Genomic DNA, 21298 nt, shown 5'->3' with positions numbered 1-21298 from the left:
AGCTCTTCAAAAGCTACGCCAGGCAGTCTGAGAGTGATCGGGGACACAGTGTCATGGATGTGAAGCACCCTTGCAGATAACAGCCTCTCCTCATGACTCACAAAAACAAGTGGGAAAAATCCACTGACTGCTATCAAACTGGTGTCGACCGAGGGGCCGGTATTAAAAGAAGAAGATGACGTGTTTTCCTCATGAGGTCGAGGCAGCTGCCACGAGGCGACAGCTCTGGAATTTCCTGCAGATTCTGTCTTCCTTGGACCAGTTTTTTCTTTTAACCTGAGAGACACCAGCTGCAATTCACCTTTAGCTGCTGAGGCCTCCCTTCCTGCCGACACAATAGTCTCTGTGTCTCCTGCTGTTGCCATCAATGAGTTCATGCCTGCTGTGAACATTTTTAGCTCCATGCCTGTTCTTACTGATCCAGCCCCCATGACTCCACCACCGCAGAGCCTTTGCCTGTCTACACTGCTTGAGGTCTAATGACCTTCTCTGGCATCGCTACTCATTACAGCTCTGATTCCACTCTCCATCATCACAAACAGTGAGCCCATCCAAAGCATCATGGCTTCCACCACTCCATCTGCACCTCCCTGCACTGCCACAGCCACTGTGACTCACCTCCCTGTGTGCCCACTGCCTCAGTGCCCCAGTCCCACTGTGCAGCTCTGGTTCAGCTGCAGCTGTATTCTTGGAGCCAGGTGAATGCGGGTATCAGGTGCATGGATGCAACCACCTTGCCCCTCTTAATTCCTTTGGAGAGTGATGCCAAACAGGCGCAAGATGAGGTAAATTATGGAGATACAGAGTCTGCCAGAAGCCCCGTGCCAGTTTTTAAATGGCTCCCACTACAAAAGATTAACCAGCTTCATTATGATTGATTGCAAGTTGCAAGTCTTTAAAATGCAGTTTTGTTTTTGTGTTTATGTAACATTTCTAAGAGACATGCAATGTTCTGATGTCCTGTCTGCCTACCTGTCACTTTTCCTTTTCGACAGTTCAAGTTGCTCGCTGCCACTCACAGTAAACACCCTGTCACACCAGGAGATGGCACAGGAAACTTAATCTGTTTCATCTTCATGAAATATTTTGTGACATTGGGAGGCTACTTGCTGAACTGTTCTAACTTAGTCACAACAGCTCTCAGAGCTTCTCTTAATTTTCTCTGCACTGAGCCATTTACCCAATGAACAAAACATGTGCATGGATTTACTTCACCCTCATGAGTGATAGGCAGGAATCCCATTGAAGTCAATTGATTTTCCCATGAAATTTTGGCGTTTTATACACTGGTGAGTGCAGTAACTCGTTTGTGAAATATGAAAAAGCACCATTTGGGAAATTTCACTTGACCACTCTTTTTGACCCCTTGTGTTAAAGTGGAGGCCATGAAAAACCCTACAATTGTCAGCTTTCAGGAGATCTCGTTCTGTATTTCTGTGGTTTATCAAACAAAACAGTTTTCTTTTCACACTGTTCCTGCCAAAATTCTCCTGGAAGAAAAGAATTGCCAATTCAGTCACTTTACTTTCATACTGAGGAATATTAAAGTAGTCTGAGTCAGTAGTGGCCTCAGAGCCTGTGTGGTTTCATGTTTGAAAGAAATTTAGTTCTGGAATTCTAGTCGAAGTAACTTAAACACAAAATGATTTTTAAATCTTATGCTTCTGAAACAACATTCATCTATTATCTATCAAACCCGCTCTACCATTTGTGTTTGTCTCTTGATGCAGTATTCATCTGTCAGCAGGCCTGTGAGTGTTAGCATAAAGATTCGGATTAATGTTTCATTTCCATGCCGAAGAGAGGCAGTGGTTTTATGGAAGCGATTAGTTACTGTTGTCCACATTTCACCAGATTTGATTTTTAATTGAGTCACTTCACCAGCTCACCTTTTACAGGCACATACAAACCACTGCGGTAAATCCTTTCATTTTGAATGAAGCAAACGTTACATATCAGCAAAAAACAGGCAACAGTTAATTAAGTTGATAAAAAAAAAAGAGGAAGAAAAGTATAAATCATTTATTAGCAGCTTCAGTCTGTTGACAGTATGCTGGGCCACTGCAGCTCAGGTCAATCTCTGTGTGTTGGGATTTGATAAGGTCTGTATATTACAGGCGTATGATGGAGGATGATAGGTGAGAATGTGTTGCCTTTGAGATACAGTGAGTGAAAAAACCTCCTATGTTATCTAATATGTTCACTGGTTCGTGGCCTTGTGAACACTCGTAGTTTCGACCCTGGAGAGCACTAAGCACAGAGAATCAAGTGCTCAGAGAGAAAGGTAATGCATAAATGTATGCTAATAAATTCTTAGTTTTTCCAATGTTCCTGTAAAATCAACCACATAATATCACCTGGAAATTGCTATTTTACACCAGCAGTTAGTCTGAGTTGAGTCAAGTGTGGTTGATGTGACACTGTGAGCTGCAAAGAAAGCAACTGTGGTCAGCTCCTCTCTTACCTTTTGGTTAGCAGTTGCTATGGCCAGCTCGTGCTTGGTGGCTTCAGGGCTGTGGATGTGGTGGGCACATGTGGCTTTCCCTTGTTAAATCCTCCACAGTGATGCCAAAATTCAGAAAGTGTACCAACCGTCATTTGTGCTCTGTATTGCCTGTAAGAAAAAAAAAAAGGAATTGGGTCTTTGAAGTTGGCATCCAGTGAATGAATATTCGTCAGGCTAATCTCATGGGGAAGGCCTTTTCCCACAGCTCCACAGTTAAGGTGTGGGTGGTGGAATTAACAGGGAGCTGTCCTAGGCCCTGTCCAAAGGCTGATTCACAGAGTGTACCAGCATTAGTCTTTTTGCCAGAGGCACCAACATCATTGACTTGGAAGCAGCAGTTTGCAGAAACAACAGCCAAGAGCATGATGCCTCGCTTTTCAGCCGTAGTGCTGCGACCCAGAGTGTGGCGGAGCCTGAATGACAGTGTGCTTACTTTCAGTGGAGCAAGCAGTTGGAAGTTGCTGGAGAATTTAAACTCAGCGGGTACAGAATGTTGTCCAGTTTATCACAGCATTGGCAGTTCGATCCCCAGCTCCTGTCCACAAGTCACTAAGCAAAACACCAAACCCTAACAGAAAGGCCTTGATAGGCCTTTATTAGGCCCACAGAAGGGAATTTCTCAATAATAGCTCCTAACGGTTTGAGCAATGCTTTGCTTTGGTAGCTCACAGGTGTGTGCAAATGGGTGCATGACAAGAAAACTGTGAAACAGTTTGGATGCAAGGCCACCATGAATGCAGTTCATGCATTTACTATTTCGTTGCAGTCTTGTCTTTACTTCTTTACATATCATATTGTAACACATATCATATGTTATGCTGGTTAGAAAAAGCTGCCTTCCATTCAGCAAAATTAGCAAAAAGTGAGATTGTCGAATAGGATCTATCTCAATAAGAGCTGTGCCATTTTTCACGCTACTTCTCCTTTCATCTGTCTATATTTTCTACTTTTCTCCAGCAACCATCTTGTTGCCATCTGGGACATCTGACCACAACAGAAAAGAAAAAAAAAATGACACTTCCTAAAAGACTTGAAGGAGCTGTTAAGGAGCTGTTAAGTTCTGCAAGGATAGGATTGGCAGTCTTTATTAAGGCTTTCAGACCAACTCAAAGAGGGCGATCTGCAGAGCCTGGGCGGGTTGTTCCTTCTTTAGCACAATAAATGCTTCTGGTTAGCTGATATACAAATTCCTGAACTGTTCATACGAAGTCATCAAGCTGTACTTGACATCTCAACTAACCACCACCAAGCATTGCTCTTAACAATTTCCAATCAGTCCACGGGTCAGATCTGATAAGAAGTCACTGTACTCACCCCAGCATCAACTTTACATACAGTTCATTTCACTCCGCACCAGAGCAGCAGTGCACTGGTGTACTCCTCATTAAACACATGCTGCCACACAAACAGTACATCAACATAAAGGTCACAAATCCAGCGTAGCCGTTTGTCAGAGGATGTTTAATCTCCTATATACTTTTATGGAAATTCATGAACTTTTAATAGGCATAATACTTAAAATAAATTCTCGAAGGCTTATATGAAGTGTACTAAGTTTAATTCACTTCACGACGTAAAAGACATATTAATCTTTACTGTGTGCATTCAAAGTCTAATCGTTATATTTTTAAATGAATTCCTGAAATCATGAATCAATTCATCAACTCTTTCTATCAGTCCGACTTCTATAATCTCTGTGTCTGGGGAGGTGGGCATACAAAATATTCAAAAAATCAAAAACTCAGATGTGCAACCTGTAGTTCAATGAGAGCCTTAGAGCTGGCAAATGAGCAAAGAGCTCAGGGTGCAGGCAAAACACAGGAAGTTCATTTCCATATGGTGCCCGCATTGTAATGATTCAGAGCCAGTTGGCAAAGTTTCCCTTTCATTGTGACGCTGGTCCAGACCTCACGAGATGGTCTAAGAGACTGGGACATTGGTATGGTTCAGGTCGTTTACAAGGAGAGGGCAGCTCCAGGCTATGTTGCATTAGAGCTACAATTAACTGTGTTAATACGTACTGGATCCTCCACTTTGAGCTTTCTGACAGCCAGCAGTGGCTCTGACCCTCATTAACCCAACCACCATACCTGCTCTTCAGCTCATATCAATAACCAGCTGGACCTCACATTGTACAGTAATAATGCTGGACAAAGTCATGTCTGCAGAAAGTGTGTTATTCAGGAGGGGAGGGGAGAAAAAAGTTAATTTCTCATCTATACTCAAATATTTTCAAAATTAGAAAATGGGCTCTCAGAACCCACAGGCAATGACACACCAATGACTGTGTGAGCTTTTAATTTTGTTACGAAAAAGCAAAACTCTGACTATGACACTTGTCAATGTTTTACCCGCTGGCAGGGACAGATTGAAAGTAAGGAAAACGGCCTAAGGATTAAAGTGAAGAACAACGAAGAGAAAACATTAGGAAAAAAAATCACGAACTGGGGAGTCGTGCACCATTCACGCCAACAGAATGGACAGAGCATCATTTCTCCACCCTGAGGACTGAAACAGGGTTTCTGCTGTCACTTTTATTTACTTACTTTTGCGACTTGATTTCGGTTCTTGAAATCTTAAGTTTAAAAAGGGCCCTTTAGCTCATCTTGTATTGCATGTACCTGTATTTACACTGACCTGTAAATACACACTCAGACTGCTGGACGCTGATCTGACAGCGTCTGTAAGCAGACATCCGAACTCTTATGCAGAGTAAATCCACTCGGTGCTGGCATGACCGAGCGTGAAAGGGGCAAACGGAGAACAAAAAGCAGGTTTGCAGCCTGGACTGACATCCTGGGAATGGATGCCCAGAACAAGAGCCAGTGGCAGATCACAAGAGACGAGTTGCCAGTGAAGTGGGCAGTTGCTCTCCTTCAACTCCATTTTCCCTTCTTGTAGTGCTCCCTTTTCTTCTGCTCTTTCATTTCGTCCTTGTGGGTTGAACCGAGCTGCCTGCTGTGTACAGTTTGTTTCTGTCTATCTATCTGGTACTTTTACAAACACTCTCTTGTTTCTTTCCTTTCACATCTCTCTCTCCTCCTCAGCACATCCTTTTTTTTTCTGTCCCTCTGGTTGCAGAATAGACACTCAGAAAAGCAACATCTGGCTTTTTAAAAGGATCCACTTATGCATCTAAAAGCTCCGCAGAGTCATCCTGAATAATGACTGAAGCTGTTCCCCTCTTAAAAAGATGGCTGCAACATCATTTGTCTCTTCTTTCGCCCCCCAGCTGGACACACAAAATGTCTTAAAATGTCAAAAAAAAAGAGGAGTTTTTGCCATTTCTCTAAACCAGGTGACCGCAGCCAGATCACATAGAGGACTGGCGGGCAGAACTGATTGTTGCACAACAGCCTCTTTCGAACTGGTACAGTGGAGTGGAGATGTGGTCCTTGACCCACTTAATTAAAATACTGGTGGGGCTGTAACACAATAATACCTTTGAAGTAAAACATAACAGTATTATTCATGTTCCCAGATTAGCATTCCTTTCTCAACAGTTTGATGTAATTTACCAAGGACTATGGGATTTCTCCCGGAAAGTACTGGCACTACACATTAAGTAAATGAGTAATTAAATAGAACAGCTGTAATTAAAGTTGAGCTGAAATTAAAATAAAACTTTGCAGAGAAATCAGCACATGCATGCTTTGTGTACTTAGTGTATTACTAGCAGCGGTGTAGCACAGGGTATACACAGGTCTACACTTATTTTTTAGATGTCATTGTGTATACCTGCTTCTAAATCCTCTCTGATATGCATTCAGTAGTGGGATTCAAGCCAGACTGTTTTTCCTCGGTCGATGAAGGCACGTCTACTCTATCCTCGGGGAAGGAAAAAAAAACAAACAAACAATTGCGCCTGCTCCATCCCTCGCCCCAGCTGGACAGGATGCTATCGGGGACAGGCATATATCCTACCTCTGTGATTTCAACTTTGTACGAAGGCATGAACCATGGTGAGCTCTTTTTAATGGCAGAACATTGTAAAACATTACAGTCTGCCTGGTACTACAGCCAGGTGCACACTGAAAAAGAAGTTAATGCTAATTAGATGCTATTTGTGAAATGTACACTATACGGACAAAAGTATTCAGACTCACTTATTTATTACTGAATGATTGGGCTCAGCCTCTTACTTCCAGTGAAGGGAAATCTTAATGCTTCCACATACCAAGACATTTTGGACAATGCTATGCTTCCAACTCTATGCCAACAGTTTGTTGAAGGCCCTTTTCTATTCCAGCATGACTGTGCCCCAGTGCACAAAGCAAAGCTCCATAAAGACATGGTTGGATGAGTTTGGTGTGGAAGAACTTGACTGGACCACACAGAGTCCTGACCTCAACCCCATCCAACACCTTTGGGATGAACTGGAACAGAGATTGTGTCCAACATCTGTGTCTGACCTCACAAATGCTCTGCTGCATGAATGGACAAAAATTCCCACAAAAACACTCCAAAATGCTGTGGAAAGAAAAAACTCAGAAGAGTGAAAGCTGTTATAGCTGTTATCTGTCTGTGTGTTTAGAAAGTGACGTTATTAAAGTTGGTGTAATGGTCAGGTGTCCCAATACTTTTGTTTGTACAGTGTAGGCAAAACACAGCGCTGACTGTTTGAATCCAACAGGCATGACAGCATCATGTTCCAACTGCGATGCAACCACTAAAGCTGACGGCCTCCATTCTCAACGATACTTGTGACAATGCAGATTGTTTCAGAAGCATCCCAGAAGCAGCTCTCCCCTCCACTCCGCTCAGTGACTTTCTTAAACAGAAGCAGCCTCGAGCTGCACAAAGCTAATTAAGCCCCACAGGGAGTCAGACACAGGAACAACACAGAGAATCCAGTCAGTTTTCAAAATATAACATACATACATATCACATCAAAAGAGACCAAAAAAGAGAGCATTTAACTCCATTTCCATACTCAAAGTAAAAGCACAAAAACAACAAGCAGTTTGTATGTGTTGCAGCCAGATGACAGGACTGGGTCTCCGTGCAGATGGATTGTCTTCTGACAGACAGGGGCCGGCCCTCCACCTCTCTTCTTCACAGATAAATAATAGGAGGGAGCAATGAGCAACGACAGCCAGGAGGGATTGAGTCTCGGCGAGCCGCTACTCAAAGTGCAGCGCCATTCATCAGTGTCACAGCAGACAATCCATGTTAGCCAAACACACGGCAAACACACAGGGTGTATACATACACATAATCACTGCAGATGATAGGCAAGGACGTACAATCTATGTAAGAGATGTTGATTCCCACCAAGAAATGGACAACAACAAGACTGGTTTGAACTGATTTTCGCTTGGATGTTATGTTCCCAGGCATCTCAGATTTTTCAAATTTTACATTCCAGTGAAAACTTTAACTGTTCAAGCTCAAAACTAAGTCCAAGCACACTTAAGAAAACAAGATATAGGAGAAAAATGTGAAGGAAACACAAATAAGCTGCTGATTTTGCAGTCATTGTGGTTTAAAAAGTAAGTGCAGAGGGGTATTTTTAAAGTCTGATTTCACACATCTCACATTTAAATCATTGATTTTGTTTTCCCTCAAAAGTTTTTCTATTTTAAGTTTCAAGGTGATAAAGAATGAAAATAATGAAACTTCATCCTATGCAGCATACTCACAGACACATGGTAAGGGATTTAAATTACGATACTTACTCTTTGCTTATTGCACAAAAGGGAGCAAACAATACCAAGAGTCACATTCAAAGAACTGTTCTCATATCACACGACATTAAACAAAAAACACACGGCAGGCCTGCTTGTGCAGCCGCCCACACAAGCATGTCAAACTCTCTCATAGAGAGATGATAAAAATAATTTATTTCCAGCACATGGTATCACTAATGCATAAAATGGAATACTTCACATTCTGAGCGTTCAGACTTCAATGCAAATCTGAGTCCCGCTGTGTGTGACCTCTTATATAACATACAGATGACCGCAGTGTGTGTGACAGCTCAGTCCTGTGTGACACACTCCCGTCTTGTTGTCTTTATGCGTCTGCCTCCCCAGGCAACTGCTTGACGACTCTGCAGCAGCTAGAGAAAAGCCCAGCAACCCCACGCCGCCACACCAGCACAGCAGCTACTCCTTCCTCTTCGCCTGACACCACATATTATGCAGGAGGTGGAAAAAAATAGAGGATTTAAAGTAGGGTCACCTTTTGTCTCCAGAACTGCTTCTTTTCTTTAATTTGCTTCTTTGGTTGTGTATGTGTGTGTGTGTATGTCTGTGTGCGGTGGATTCTGGGAATTTCTTCAAACCTACCGCTGTTACAGCAGGGTAAATACTGGAGAAATAATAATTTGAAGAGTTGAAGAGTTTACTTTGTAGAGGTGCATCGCTTTCTTCTCCAAAAGCATCAGACCTGAGGCGTGTTTCACATAGCGAGTTTAGCATTTTAGTCATCTCCCCTTGTGCTTGCAGTAGCTTTTTTGGTGAAAATGGCGCCTGCTATGGTGTAGGTTCAGCTCAGAGGATCAGCTAACGTCGTGTTAATGGTCACCGCATAAATGGAATCATCATTAGTACAGGATACCAACAATGAAGCATTGCATTTTCAGGAAAAAGCCACAGTGATATTTATAGATTTTTAGGAACACCTTCCATGATGCTGTAATTATACCAGGGATGAAAGCAGAATGTTTGTAGCTCAGCCATGTGTCCACTCTGGGTTTTTAAAACAACAGAACGGCTGATGGTCTCTGGATTTTCCCACAGCTGCATATTAACTATAGGATCCCTTACAGTGACAGATTGAGAGTAAAGATCTTTTAATAATTCAAAGTGTTTCCACTGTCGTCTTTTTAAAATATTTGCACACTGTTAATCGCTTATAAAAACAACATTTTGTCGGATAAATCTGATCAACCTTTGTATTGCTGTTTTGTTTCCGCACATCTGACATCTGCAGTTTTCCTCTTCTAGCTTTGACAGCAGAAAGTGTTATTTTTAAATGTGTTTAGCTTATTCATAATAGTTTTTTCATCATAATATCAAGGGCACAAAAACCTGTTATCCATTTACTCTATTTCTAATACAGAAATACAGAAGACGTTCAAAATGATTTATAGCCACAGTCCCGCTTTTAAGATTTAGATGTAATATTTTTTCGTTCGTTCTAGTTTCATGATGATATTGCATATATTTCACCCCCTCAAATATTACTTTGTGCCGCTGCAGCAACAACATTTCCCTATGTGAATCACCATTTCTTGATGTTATGATATTTCAGGTGATTATCTTATAATAAAAATCTCTGTCTTTTTCACATGGACCTGCATGCTGCTGGAGGGGTAAACTCACAGGCCGCTAAGCAAGTTGGTAAGCAGTTTCATGACAACAGCTTTCCAACATCAGTAATTTTACCAGGTTACCCAAGGAGAGTTGGAGTAAGTAAGTCGAACTTGCTCAAGGTAACCCAGAACATGCCCCCAGGTCTGAATGTTGTCCAGCACCCCCAGAGGCTTACAGAAAAGCATTTTGTTGGCTGGGCCTTGGACAGAAATAGTTATACAGTCAGTTCTCTGAATGTTCCCCTTCCCCTTCAAAAGGCCTTGCACACTCATGGTAAAACCACACTGGTGATTTTTAGTTATTTTGGTTTATTGGACCTCTTCTCAGCATGGTGTTCTCAGCCTGTGCCTGATTTACATCTTCAGTACTACCCTGCCAGCTTTGTTGCACCATTTAGCGCAGGACAAAAAGCACACTTTTATTTTTTGTAACGGCAGACAATGTGAGGTGCAGGTTTAATTAGTAAGAAACCGTAATCAGCGTTCTCTGTGTCATCATTTGATTTTCTGTTTTGAGTACTAACTTTGTTTCTAAGCTCTTTATGCCTTAAATACAGCACTGTCTGCACAGGTGTCAATGACTACGTGCCACTGACATCTAATGTGAACATAAAGTGATGCTTAGTGGGAACCGCTAATGTTAGCGAGCTAGGCTAACTAGCCTCTGCTTTCTGAGAGGAAATTAATTATGCCGTCTTGTTGTCTTTCACTTTGACATTATGTTAAATTGGACCCATGCGGTGTCCAATCTACATAATTCAAAATGGTCTTAAGTTATACAAAACATACTAAATATAAAAAAAGACTTTAATTATGCATGTGACAAATGCTTTCAGTTGTCATTTAGATGAACCTCAACTGGAATCTGAAAGTGTGCTGTGCTTTATTGCCGAGTAGACCATCATTTTTGCAGCCTCCTTTCACACCAGCCCCTGTGAATCAAACATGAGCTAGATTCACTGCCAGCAGTGCCAGTCAGGAGTGGCTTTGATTGGCCATCGAGGGAGATGGTTCACCAAGGTTCACTGACACTTCAGTGAGAGACTAATAAGAACTTGGGTTCCATCGTAGAGAACGTACCCTTTTCAAAGACTAAATGGGTTTATTGGCAGGTTGCTGTCATTCAGCAGGAGGGAGAGCGGTTTAAACACACTGCTGGAGGGACACTGAGTGTCACAGTCATTCACAATCTGATTTCTGGGTCCCAGTTCAGGAAAGTGTCCAATTGGGAATCACTTATGAAGTGTCTGGTGATAACAAGTGGCACTGAGGCTTATATCAGGAGCAGACAGATTCGCGCTTGAAGCCTGAGTCCAAACTCAAACCCTTTGCTGCTCAGAAGGGAGACTGAATCAAAGCCAATGGCAGAATACATAGACTGTTGGCTTGAGGGTTTCCATACACTTGTGGATGGCATGAAACCGAAAGAGAAAGACAGAGGAAATCCATCATCAAGAGGACAGAGAATGCAGAAGACTGACAAACAGGGAAAAGGATCTGAAAATCTAGAAAGGCCTGTGGTACATTCTGGTAAATACAGAGGATCATTAAGTCATATGTAAAAAAAAAAAAAAAGAAAAACAGCGCGAGTGTATTAGCAAATGCTTATATTACTCCCTGCATAAGGTGGAAATAATGTAAATCATTACCTATTTTTGAAAGACTTTTAGCACTGAATAAATTCATATCGAGAAAGCACTCGCTTAGCAACTCCAAAAAATGTCAAAGAACCAGCAGCAGTGAAGGTCTAGCAGTCAAAGTAACGACTACCTGCAGTCCTATCACAGAAATGTCATTTCACATACATGCTCCTTTCATTCACAGTTGAAAGCTATGTTTGATGACCACCTGTCTGCCTGACCTGAATTTGCCATTTGGTACCACCCCCTCCCATCAACCGAGCTGCGGCACAAGCAAGAGAAAAGATTCGCAAATAAATCGATGGACGGGAGACAGAGAACAAGCAAAAGATCTGACCGCATTGTTGATTCAAGCACATCACATAGATATAGAGATGTAAAGGAGGAAGAGAGAGGGCCAATGCAAAGAGACATGCTAGACTTGGAAACTCTTGCATCACAGTTGGGAGTCCATCACGGCAAAAAGAGACGAGGCATTTTGGAAACGAGCCCAAGGGAGACACATTGGAGAGAGAGTCAAACGAGCGAGATGAGCTGTAAAATGAGGCAAGGTCAAGAGGATGAGTGTGACCGGAATGTGTAACTAAGAAACGTTGTGTTTGGCATCTTCAGAAGATGTTTAGTCAGCTCTTACTGAGATCTTCTTATGAACAGTGTCATGCCAGAGAAAAAGTGCGACCAGAGAAAGCTCCCCAAAGACAAACAGCACTCCCTTCCGCAATATCCAGAGTAAAAGCTTACAGTTTCAGTCCGTCGCCTCACCTCAGGTCATACAGAAACAGCACCAGAAACACTGTGGTCACCACTGGACACCACTTATCCTGACTTAATGCCATGTTGAGCCTTGTCAAGCACCTTTGGTCGTCCTTGTTTGAGAGTCTCTGGGGCTGTGATTGCAGTGTCAGGCCAAAGCCCAGCACTGCGTGAGTGACTATCTGGTGCTCTGTTTGGGGAACACTTAAGACTCTCCCTCTGCTAATTATGTAGCTCTAATTAGCTTGTGGGTAGAATCCAGTAAATGCCTAATTGTCTATTGACATTATGCAATGAGCTGCAACAAAACCCTCTATCTCAGTTACCGTATCGCCTCAACAGCAAAAAAAATACAGACTGCTGAAAGTGTCAGTCTTCGGGGTTTGAAGTGCTGTCCCCAACACACAATAAAGAGAGAATGCGAATATTCATATTCAGTATTCCAATCATGACTTTTCAAAGTCAGTGGAGATGTGAAAGACTCAAGTCTGTCAGAGTTGGGACTGTCTCTGTCTCTTTTTTTCCCGACTCTCTCTGTCTCTGTTTCTCTCTTTGTTCATTTATCAAATCCAAATTAAATGAGCTTCACTGGAGCAAAATACACATGTTTGAGCAACAAAAGTAACAATATGAAGTTAATGAAGGAGACTGAATTGCCACAAGACAAAAGAACACAATGAGACATAAAAATGATTAATAATAACAAACATTCACTCTATCATTCTGCAACTGAGGCTCACAGATCCCATGAGCATTTCCGGGACCCTCAAAAATTCCCATCGTTTGGACAGACAGAAAATTTGTTAGACTGATGTAAGCATCAGTAGATTCTGCTTTGCTTGCTTTGGGAATAAGTACACATTTCAGTACGTGTATGCACATATACTTACATTTATTCTCAAGGCTGTGGATATAATAATCAGCAACAATTGATGCATGTTATTTATGCTTTTAATCCAGCCCCTCTGCTTTGCAGGTGGAACATTTGAAGCATCAGCAGCGGCAGCTCAATAAATGTTCAGCTTTTCAAAGGAGAATTCACCAAATGTAGTCATTTTGGTCCTCTTTTAAAGATGCAAACAAACTGAGGACACAGCAGTTGCATCAAGGCTGTTTCATGAAGCACTTGAAACTTTCAGCGTACTGGTGTAAACAACAACTGCCACATTTGAGAGACGCTTTTCCCTGCTGTCTTATCTTCCTACTGCTGTCAATTTAACATTTAGCCATATTCAATCTAGAAATACATCCTGCACAGACAGGCTCCCTCGAAGTTATGTCATCAGACCAATAACCAAGAGCATCATGTTCAGGTCCAATCTCTTTCTGTTATATTGAATTGTATATATTGTCTGTATCAAAGACATGTGATTATCACAGTTGTTTATTTCTGGCTTGAGTGTGCCATAACGACTGGTAGGAAAAAGAATAAATGTTCTGTAATGAGAAAACTTAAGGTTCCTGAGGACTAAAAGCTTCTGATGATGATGAAATGTTACTGCACTATTTATGCACATTTACTGATGACATGCTAACAATTACTGGAGATGCAGGATGCTGTGGGAATCAGAGCAATTAAAGCATAAAAATATATCCTGCTTTGAAGTTGTTTATTGTCATAATAACACAAGGAGGCTCTGAATCAAATACAGTGACAGCCACAGAGGAGCACATTTAGGCGATAATGTGCTGATTTGACTATTAGCCGAGAGGAGCTAAGATTAACTCTGTCTGTAAACTGTGTAAACTGTGTTTACACCAAGATGTAAACCCTTTATGGTTGATTTTGATGTGACAGGCCATTTAACATCTTTACAACATAATATTGTTGTCAATGTGTAAATATTGTACAAGAAAACTTTAGCTTTCATTACAAATGAACTTAATACCCTTAAATTAAGATAAGATCAGTTAATCCTTTATTGATCCCCAAAGGGGAAATTCAAGTATTGAAACGTCTCAGGACAGAATAAGTGCAGGAACAAACAGGTAGCAAAAAAGAGAAAAAGGATATATAATGATATAAAACAAAATATACAGTAAAAACAAAACATACACACTTACATACAGTAAGTTATAGTGTATTAAATACTACAAACAAAATATGTGCACACTGTATTTGTACAAGTGGAGTGCAGAACTGACCTAAAGCGGTTTGTACAATAGTGTAGCATACAGTGATAGGCAGTCTGGTGATGAGCTGGGTTATCCAGAATAGCTCTAACCTCGTCCCTGAACCTCCTCTCAGCCACTGACTCCAGACTGACCACTGAGCTGCCTTTCCTCACCAGCTTGTTTAGCCACCACCACAAAAACCAGAGCACAGGCAACCACAGACCATAAAAAGTGCTAAAAATTGACCATTATAAAGTGGTTTTTCAACATTCTTCCTATTGTTTTGTGGGTGCTTTTTTGTGCAATTTCTGTAATGTAATTGCATTTCAGTGTTAAACGTGTTAAAAGCTCTGAACTTTTTCCTTTAACCTGCCTGTGAATTAACAGGTGCAAAGTACCATTCGCAACATGAGTTTGAACTGTAGACACAGTCAACATGAATCCTGAAAAGGAAAACACAGAAAGTTAAATTTATTTCAGAAAACTTCGCACCTCTAAAGAACTTGAAGTCAAACTGCTTTAATAAAACTACAATGTACTTTTTACAGACAATCATCCATTTGTATCCCTTTGGTGAGAATAAAAGTGCAAAGATATAAAAGTGAACATATGATGTTACTAGTTTGAGCAGACCAGCAAAGACAGCATGAAATAGTAGTTAGTTTTGAGTTTGCATTTAAAAAAAAAACGCTTGCTGAAAAACATCTTATGCTTTCACCAAATTGCTCAGCATATAAGAGGCTTGATTAAATCTTGCAATGCATGATTGTAATTTAAGTGGACTGCTGGTACTTGCTGGTGCCAGTGAGAGTGAAAATGAAAGGGCATTTTGACGTCAATGTAATGACATCCTAATGGAAAACATTAGGAGTAATGCTAGCTGCCATAAATCTTTTAGCAGCAAACCTCACTATTCTTCATTTACTAACCATTATAACATTAGATAACCTGTAAAGACAGCAAGATAATGGCAATGGTAGAGATTTTGCTATGTAAATTAAGTTAAGTTTCCTATTTCACCAAAGGCTGCTGACGGTCAGTGTGTTGACTATCGTACTTTTTTCTAGGGGAAGGCTCGCCCTTCCAAAACTCCAATACTTTAACATGTTTTTCCCCATCCATTAAAAGCTATCTAAGTTCCATTGTCATCTAAAACCGAACAAGGTACACTGAGATAATACGGACTAAATGTTAGTATGTCAACACTGGCACAAGAAATGCTCTGAAATCAACATCGTACGAGAGTCATGTCTTCAACACATAAACGAAACTGCTGTAAAAATGTAGATTTTTCAACCTCAACCATCTGGCAACCTAAAGTGACAATTTCCTATCTAGGGACTGTCTTGTTTCCATTAGTATGTGAAGGCTGGCATTTGGTGATAAAAGCAACTTGTCTGTCACAAAAAGCTTTCACTTGCAAAATCACTGATGTCTGAAATAATTTCTTGAAAATCACAAAACGACTATCTTCCACCTGGCTTTCCCATGTGCACCGTCCATCAAGGATTATTTAAATGAGAACATATAGATTAGGAAGTTCAGAAGCTCCTGTACAGAAGCACTAATTAGCATGTTTTGTACATTTGTATAATATGACAAAAGATCCCATCATAGTCAACACATTTTCCAGCACCGCTTTACATTTCACTCCTGTTCCTATTACCTAAGCCTCTAAGGAGAATCCAGCATTATCATGCTGCACACACGGCAAGTACAAAAGAAAATGTGTTTTTCATTTCACCTCAAACCCAACACTAATTCATTTTGTGCTGTCACCAGCTTTCTAGGACTCAAATGACTCATTACAGCAAAAAAAAACATAAATAAGAGAATTGTCTAAAGAATGATATAGAAGGGAATTATTGACATCTTAATTGAAGTCGGCTGGTTTGAACTAAGGGTGCTGAAAGATAAGAGAGAGTTCAGCTTTACTTGTTGCTTTGCATGACATAATCTGCGTCCTGATCTTTGTGTGAAGACACTGAGTGACAAGGAGATATTGTGGAAGGCAGTGGATGTCAGTCTTTACGTATTGTGTGGATAAATGAACCCTCTGAAACTGAAACTGTGATGACAGGCTCCTAAATAAACTAAAGGCAGTCTGTTTTTTTCTGTAGAACTGCAGTTGAAAAGGACTATTTTAGTCTGAGACCAAAGTCTATAAAATTGGTTTATTTTCCAGAAGACAGTAATAATCTTCTAAAGCATTCAGTTCATCTATTGTCCCACAGAAGAACAAAGAAGGGAGGGGGGGCTGGGCATGACAAGGAGGTGACACATGAGGAGAGTTTTACCCGGATACAGTAGTATGAGTGGAGAGCTGCTTTTGACAGCACTATTATTAATTCATTGCTGTGTTAATGAATCTTACTGCAGTGTTTCCTCTCTTTTCAAAACTCCAAAGCATCCTTCATGGTTGCCTGTGTGTGAACAGGCTTGCATTTTTTTGTGTGGACACATTTATGAATGTTCGTGTGTGTGTGCGTGCGTGCGTGTATCTCTTGGGGCCAAAACAACACTTCTACTAAAATACAAACACAGCAGCTCTGCAGAGACCCCGAGGGGAATTACATGGCTGCAGGTGTTTTTCAAGGTGTTGAGGGCCCGGTGAGAGCACTTCTGTCTGTCTTTGTACATGTATGTCAGAATGCATGTGTATGTGTGTCTATGCTCATGCAGATCTGTGGTATATGTATATATACATGCATAATACATTTGTATCACAGTGAACTTGGCTTAGCTTGTTGTCTGCAGTTTGTGTGTGTGCAGAGGTTGTAAAGCCACAGGTGTTGTCCCAGTTTGTCAAGCTGTACAGATGTCACCCTCAGGCAGTATCTACTGGTCATTCTGCACAGCTCAGGACCGACAGTCCTCCTTTGATATTAAGTACTGACTCCTCAGCACAGGCCACAACACACAAGCATTTGTGGTAAGATGAGAGGTGCATTAGGTTCAGAAACCTGCCCTGAAGCCTCACCTTTTCATTGGAGAACATGCAGACATACGCGTACACCAGGGGCCCCCTGCTTTAAACTATGGTAATAATTCAAAGTAATCACCAGCAAGAGGTGTCTGAAAACTCCCTTTAAAGCAGCTTCTTCTGCCAAACACAAGCTCACAGATATAATTACTGCAAGCACTCAAGGTACAAGGTAATAGTGGCATACTGAAGAGATTCACACACTGACATACTGTGTATTCTATAAACATGATATTCTGCATTCATATATGATGTTGTGTGCATCTGTTAGGCAAGACACAAAGTAAGTGGTTGAGTAAAGCTCCGATATTGGCAGCAGGTATGGCAGCTGCATGTCAAAGGGGTTGCCATGGTGACTGGGCACAGTCTGCTCAGCCATCGCCTCCCTCCCTCCCTCCCTCCCTCCCTGTGCTGAGTCTCTCTCTCTCACTTTATCTCTTTCACTTACTTTTTTTCTTTTTCTGCTCCTAGTTATTTCGTTTCGTCCCAGAGGACGGCTTTATATCACTGTGATGGCCTGGTGGTCGTGGTCGACGAAAGCATCAGGGCAGAACATTCTTACGCCGCAAAAGAGCATCATGACGCTCATCATAAACGCACAGCAACACAAGATCTCTATCGAATTTTTAGTGAGAGGACATGTCTGCGCGAGAGCGTCACTGGCTTTGGCACCAAGCCCTCATGTCTGATGGCCTTTTCCCCCAGAGCACCATAATTGGGAGGGGGTGGTGGTGGGAGGGGGTGGTGGTGGTGGGTTAGGTTGGGGGGGTTAGGGACCAGAGTGAGCCCTGAGGAGATAATCACATCCTGACAAAAGAAATTAAAGTGTTCTACCTCAGAGTGGAGCAGTTGCGTGTCTCAGACACAAATGTCACACTGCTTTCCGCTCCTCTGCTTTACATGCTGAGATCATGTGCCTCTGTGTTAATTGCTTTGCCATGGACTCTCAGATGGTGCAGCACCACTTTAAAATGTCCTGAGATCATGTCCAGCGCAGCTCTATATCCTCAGAGAGTTTACAAAGGCCCTGGTTTTCCCGGCTAGACCAACTCCCCGATTCTGAGCTCGCCTTAACCAGCTGCATTTATGCAAAGGCTTCCTTTCCTTCAGTTTCAACAGGCCTGTCACTAATGCCATTTACCATAGTCTTTAACCTGCTCTTTAACAGAGTCGAAGAGTTGGACAGGTTAGGACAGCGGCAGAGCATAATGGTTAAACGTCAGTCATATATCGTGTGCAGTGTGAGCCTGTAATGAGAGTGAGGGAGCTCTGAAAATAGGAGCTATTGCTTGTCATGGGAGTCTCATGCAATGACTCAATGGGTTCTTTGTCTTTCTGAGCTCCCATACAGGAGCACAGCGACACACACGCACACACACTGACACTGGCCCACCAATGTTTAGAGAGACAGACACATGCACCCACACGGGCATGTGCTAAGCTTTCATTCCCACTGCCGCAATGCATGCCGGGGTTCGCATGTAGTGACTCAGAAAGTCACACACAAAAAGAAAATGGCACACACAAACAGAAATATACCACGTGAGTGTATGAACCATATTATGCAGCTCCCTCAACATCAAATTAACCAAGCTCACATAATCTCTGCAAAATTTTTTTTTCTTTTTTTGCCTGTCGTAAAGCAGGGCACAGCATGCTCAGAGAGGTCTGTCTTCTTCAACAAATGAGGCTATGGCTTACAGAGGACAGTGTGGAAGAACAGAAAAGTACGGAGAACTGCATTTAAAAGTCTTTTTAGAGGAGAATTTGGAGTGCAGCCAGCCAGCATCCGCCACCACTCCCATGTTGATAGTGTCTACAGACAGCACAGTGCGTACCAAAACAGTCCTCTATGCCTCCGAGACATAATTTGCGCCTTGAGGACCCACTACATTAAATGTTTGGAAATGTGATATGATTTTTTTGGAGTGCCAACAAAATCAGTCCTTTGGAAAGCTGCCCAGAGGATTAATGTCAGATCTACCATCAAACTATGGCCTCGTGCTGGGCGACTTAATCGAAAACACCCTACAGTATTTTTAGAATTGGTGGTCCCAGTGAGAATAAGACCTCCTCTATCCCTACTGCATTGCTGGTTTATAATATTTGGCAAAAGTTTTTTTCAATACCACTGCTTTTAAATGTTTTTATATTCTTAGGCTAAGAATATTTTCTCAACTTTAGACTGACTGAGAGAGCTGCTGACGCAAGATTAAATGGCCTGGAATATAATTACTGGTGGTTACTCTGGTTGTCTGCAAAAAAGGGTAATATGATGAATCCACATTTGTGAAAAGATTATTTTCCATTAGTAACTGTATAAACCTGTGGTGACTGATGTCAAATTTCAAGGATGACTTCTTTATCCTGTTAGAGAACTCAAGTAGAACAAGTGATAAAACCAGCACGTCAGAAATAAAGCTTTGAAAACATTGTGTCAATCAACAGTGCGTCTGTTCTATTTGAAAGGGAGCTCTTACTAGCACCACTCGGAGCAGCAGGTATTCAGTCAAAGAACAAAAAGAAAAGGCTTCTTCTCAATTATTCTGATCTGAAACATTTGCTAACCATTCCACCAACTCAACTGTAATGGTGTAGCCAGCTGGGCACCGGCTTGGTTTTCCTGCTAAAGTCTCTGGCTGAGAGGAAGTGGTGGTTATGGCCAGCAGTCACAATAATGTGTTTGTTTTTTGCAGGACAAGAGCATTTTGAGATGCCAATCGGTTTCTGTATTCAATGCACCGTGTTCCAAATGTTGCCCGATTTCTTCCTATCACTGTTGTTCACACGCTGCAAGCCAAGAAAGTTTAAGGCTTCATATTTGTATCCTTCTCTGGCTAAATCCTTCCTGCACACAATGGCACAAAAATAATGTTCTGACAAAACATTTAGTAATCTCATCTCAAGTTATTCCAATAATTTGTGCTTGATTTAACTGTCACGTTATTACATTGTTCCCCATTGGCTTGTTGGAACCCTGAAGAAGACCTGCAGTGGTTGAAACATGCTAGCTCTTTCAATGTTTTAGCCACTACAATAAAGGCTTTTAAAAATTTCCTTCCTCAGTTTTTACATTTTATCATATTTGCAGTGCCTGAAATATTTTGCTCCTGAGTGTTTATAAAAGTAGATTTTCTGCATTGTTTTACAACTGTTAAAACCATAATGGTTTTGTGTGCCTAACCTAATATAACCAAGCCCCTGGGAGTCTACACTGTGTTAGGTTGAGGAATGATGGACTGGAGGTCTGCTTTAATTTCTGTGCTGCCACTTCTTGTCTGGGTAGGAGAAGAGTGCACTGTATGTCAAGGACGGTCATGCAGTTGGCTTGATAAGATTAGTGAAGGTTAGGTTTTTTTCAGCAACAGCTATCAAGCTTCTTCTATTTCATATCATACAACAAATTTAGCACTTTAAAATGCATGACATCCACCTGCTACCCTTGGCAGAAGCATTTCAGCAAGTCACAACACAAGTTCATACCGGGGATGTTCAACAACTAAAGTCGGCTCTATGTATTCAGAGTGTAGCAGCATTTAGTTACTGATAGAGCACAGCTGGAAACCTATACTTAACTGCATACATGGCAAGTGGGTTGACATTCTCTACAGACCCTGTGATATATGAGAAAATGTCTTCCAGGATGAAAACAGTTTCAACTGTGATCACAAATGCTGTACCAAGAGGCTTGGCTGAGATGCTAGCCTGTGGACAGAGCACAACTTCCTGCTTTCCTACCACCACCTGGAACATCTCCAGCCCACACTATGCTTGCCCAGGAAAGCATCCACACAAGAGAAGCAATTTGCCAAATTCATTGTTCAGCAATGGACGACGTGGAAGACAAAAGAAAAAAAAAAATAGAAGGGAGTTGCTGCAGGTCCAGTATCAAAGGACCAATTTTGCAAGAAATTTATGGAGGTGATTTCCAGGGAGGTGAGCTGATTTCTTGGCCACCACCCACCCTGTTTGTCCCCCTTTAT

At 41.6% G+C, this 21298-nt stretch overlaps 1 long non-coding RNA gene across 2 annotated transcripts in view; it reads right to left on the bottom strand.

The window, feature by feature from the left end:
* Positions 1-21298, bottom strand: part of LOC124050928 — a 118937-nt gene that overhangs the window by 41046 nt on the left and 56593 nt on the right. For both annotated transcript variants that reach the window (XR_006841711.1, XR_006841710.1), the window contains exon 2: positions 2465-2614. This is a non-coding gene — a long non-coding RNA (uncharacterized LOC124050928). The remainder of the gene's footprint in view (positions 1-2464; positions 2615-21298) is intronic.

This window comes from Scatophagus argus, chromosome 19 (assembly GCF_020382885.2).
Source record: "Scatophagus argus isolate fScaArg1 chromosome 19, fScaArg1.pri, whole genome shotgun sequence".
NCBI lineage: Eukaryota > Metazoa > Chordata > Actinopteri > Scatophagidae > Scatophagus > Scatophagus argus.
Note: the sequence above shows the minus strand (reverse complement) of the source record. Positions and strands in the feature narration are given on the sequence as shown.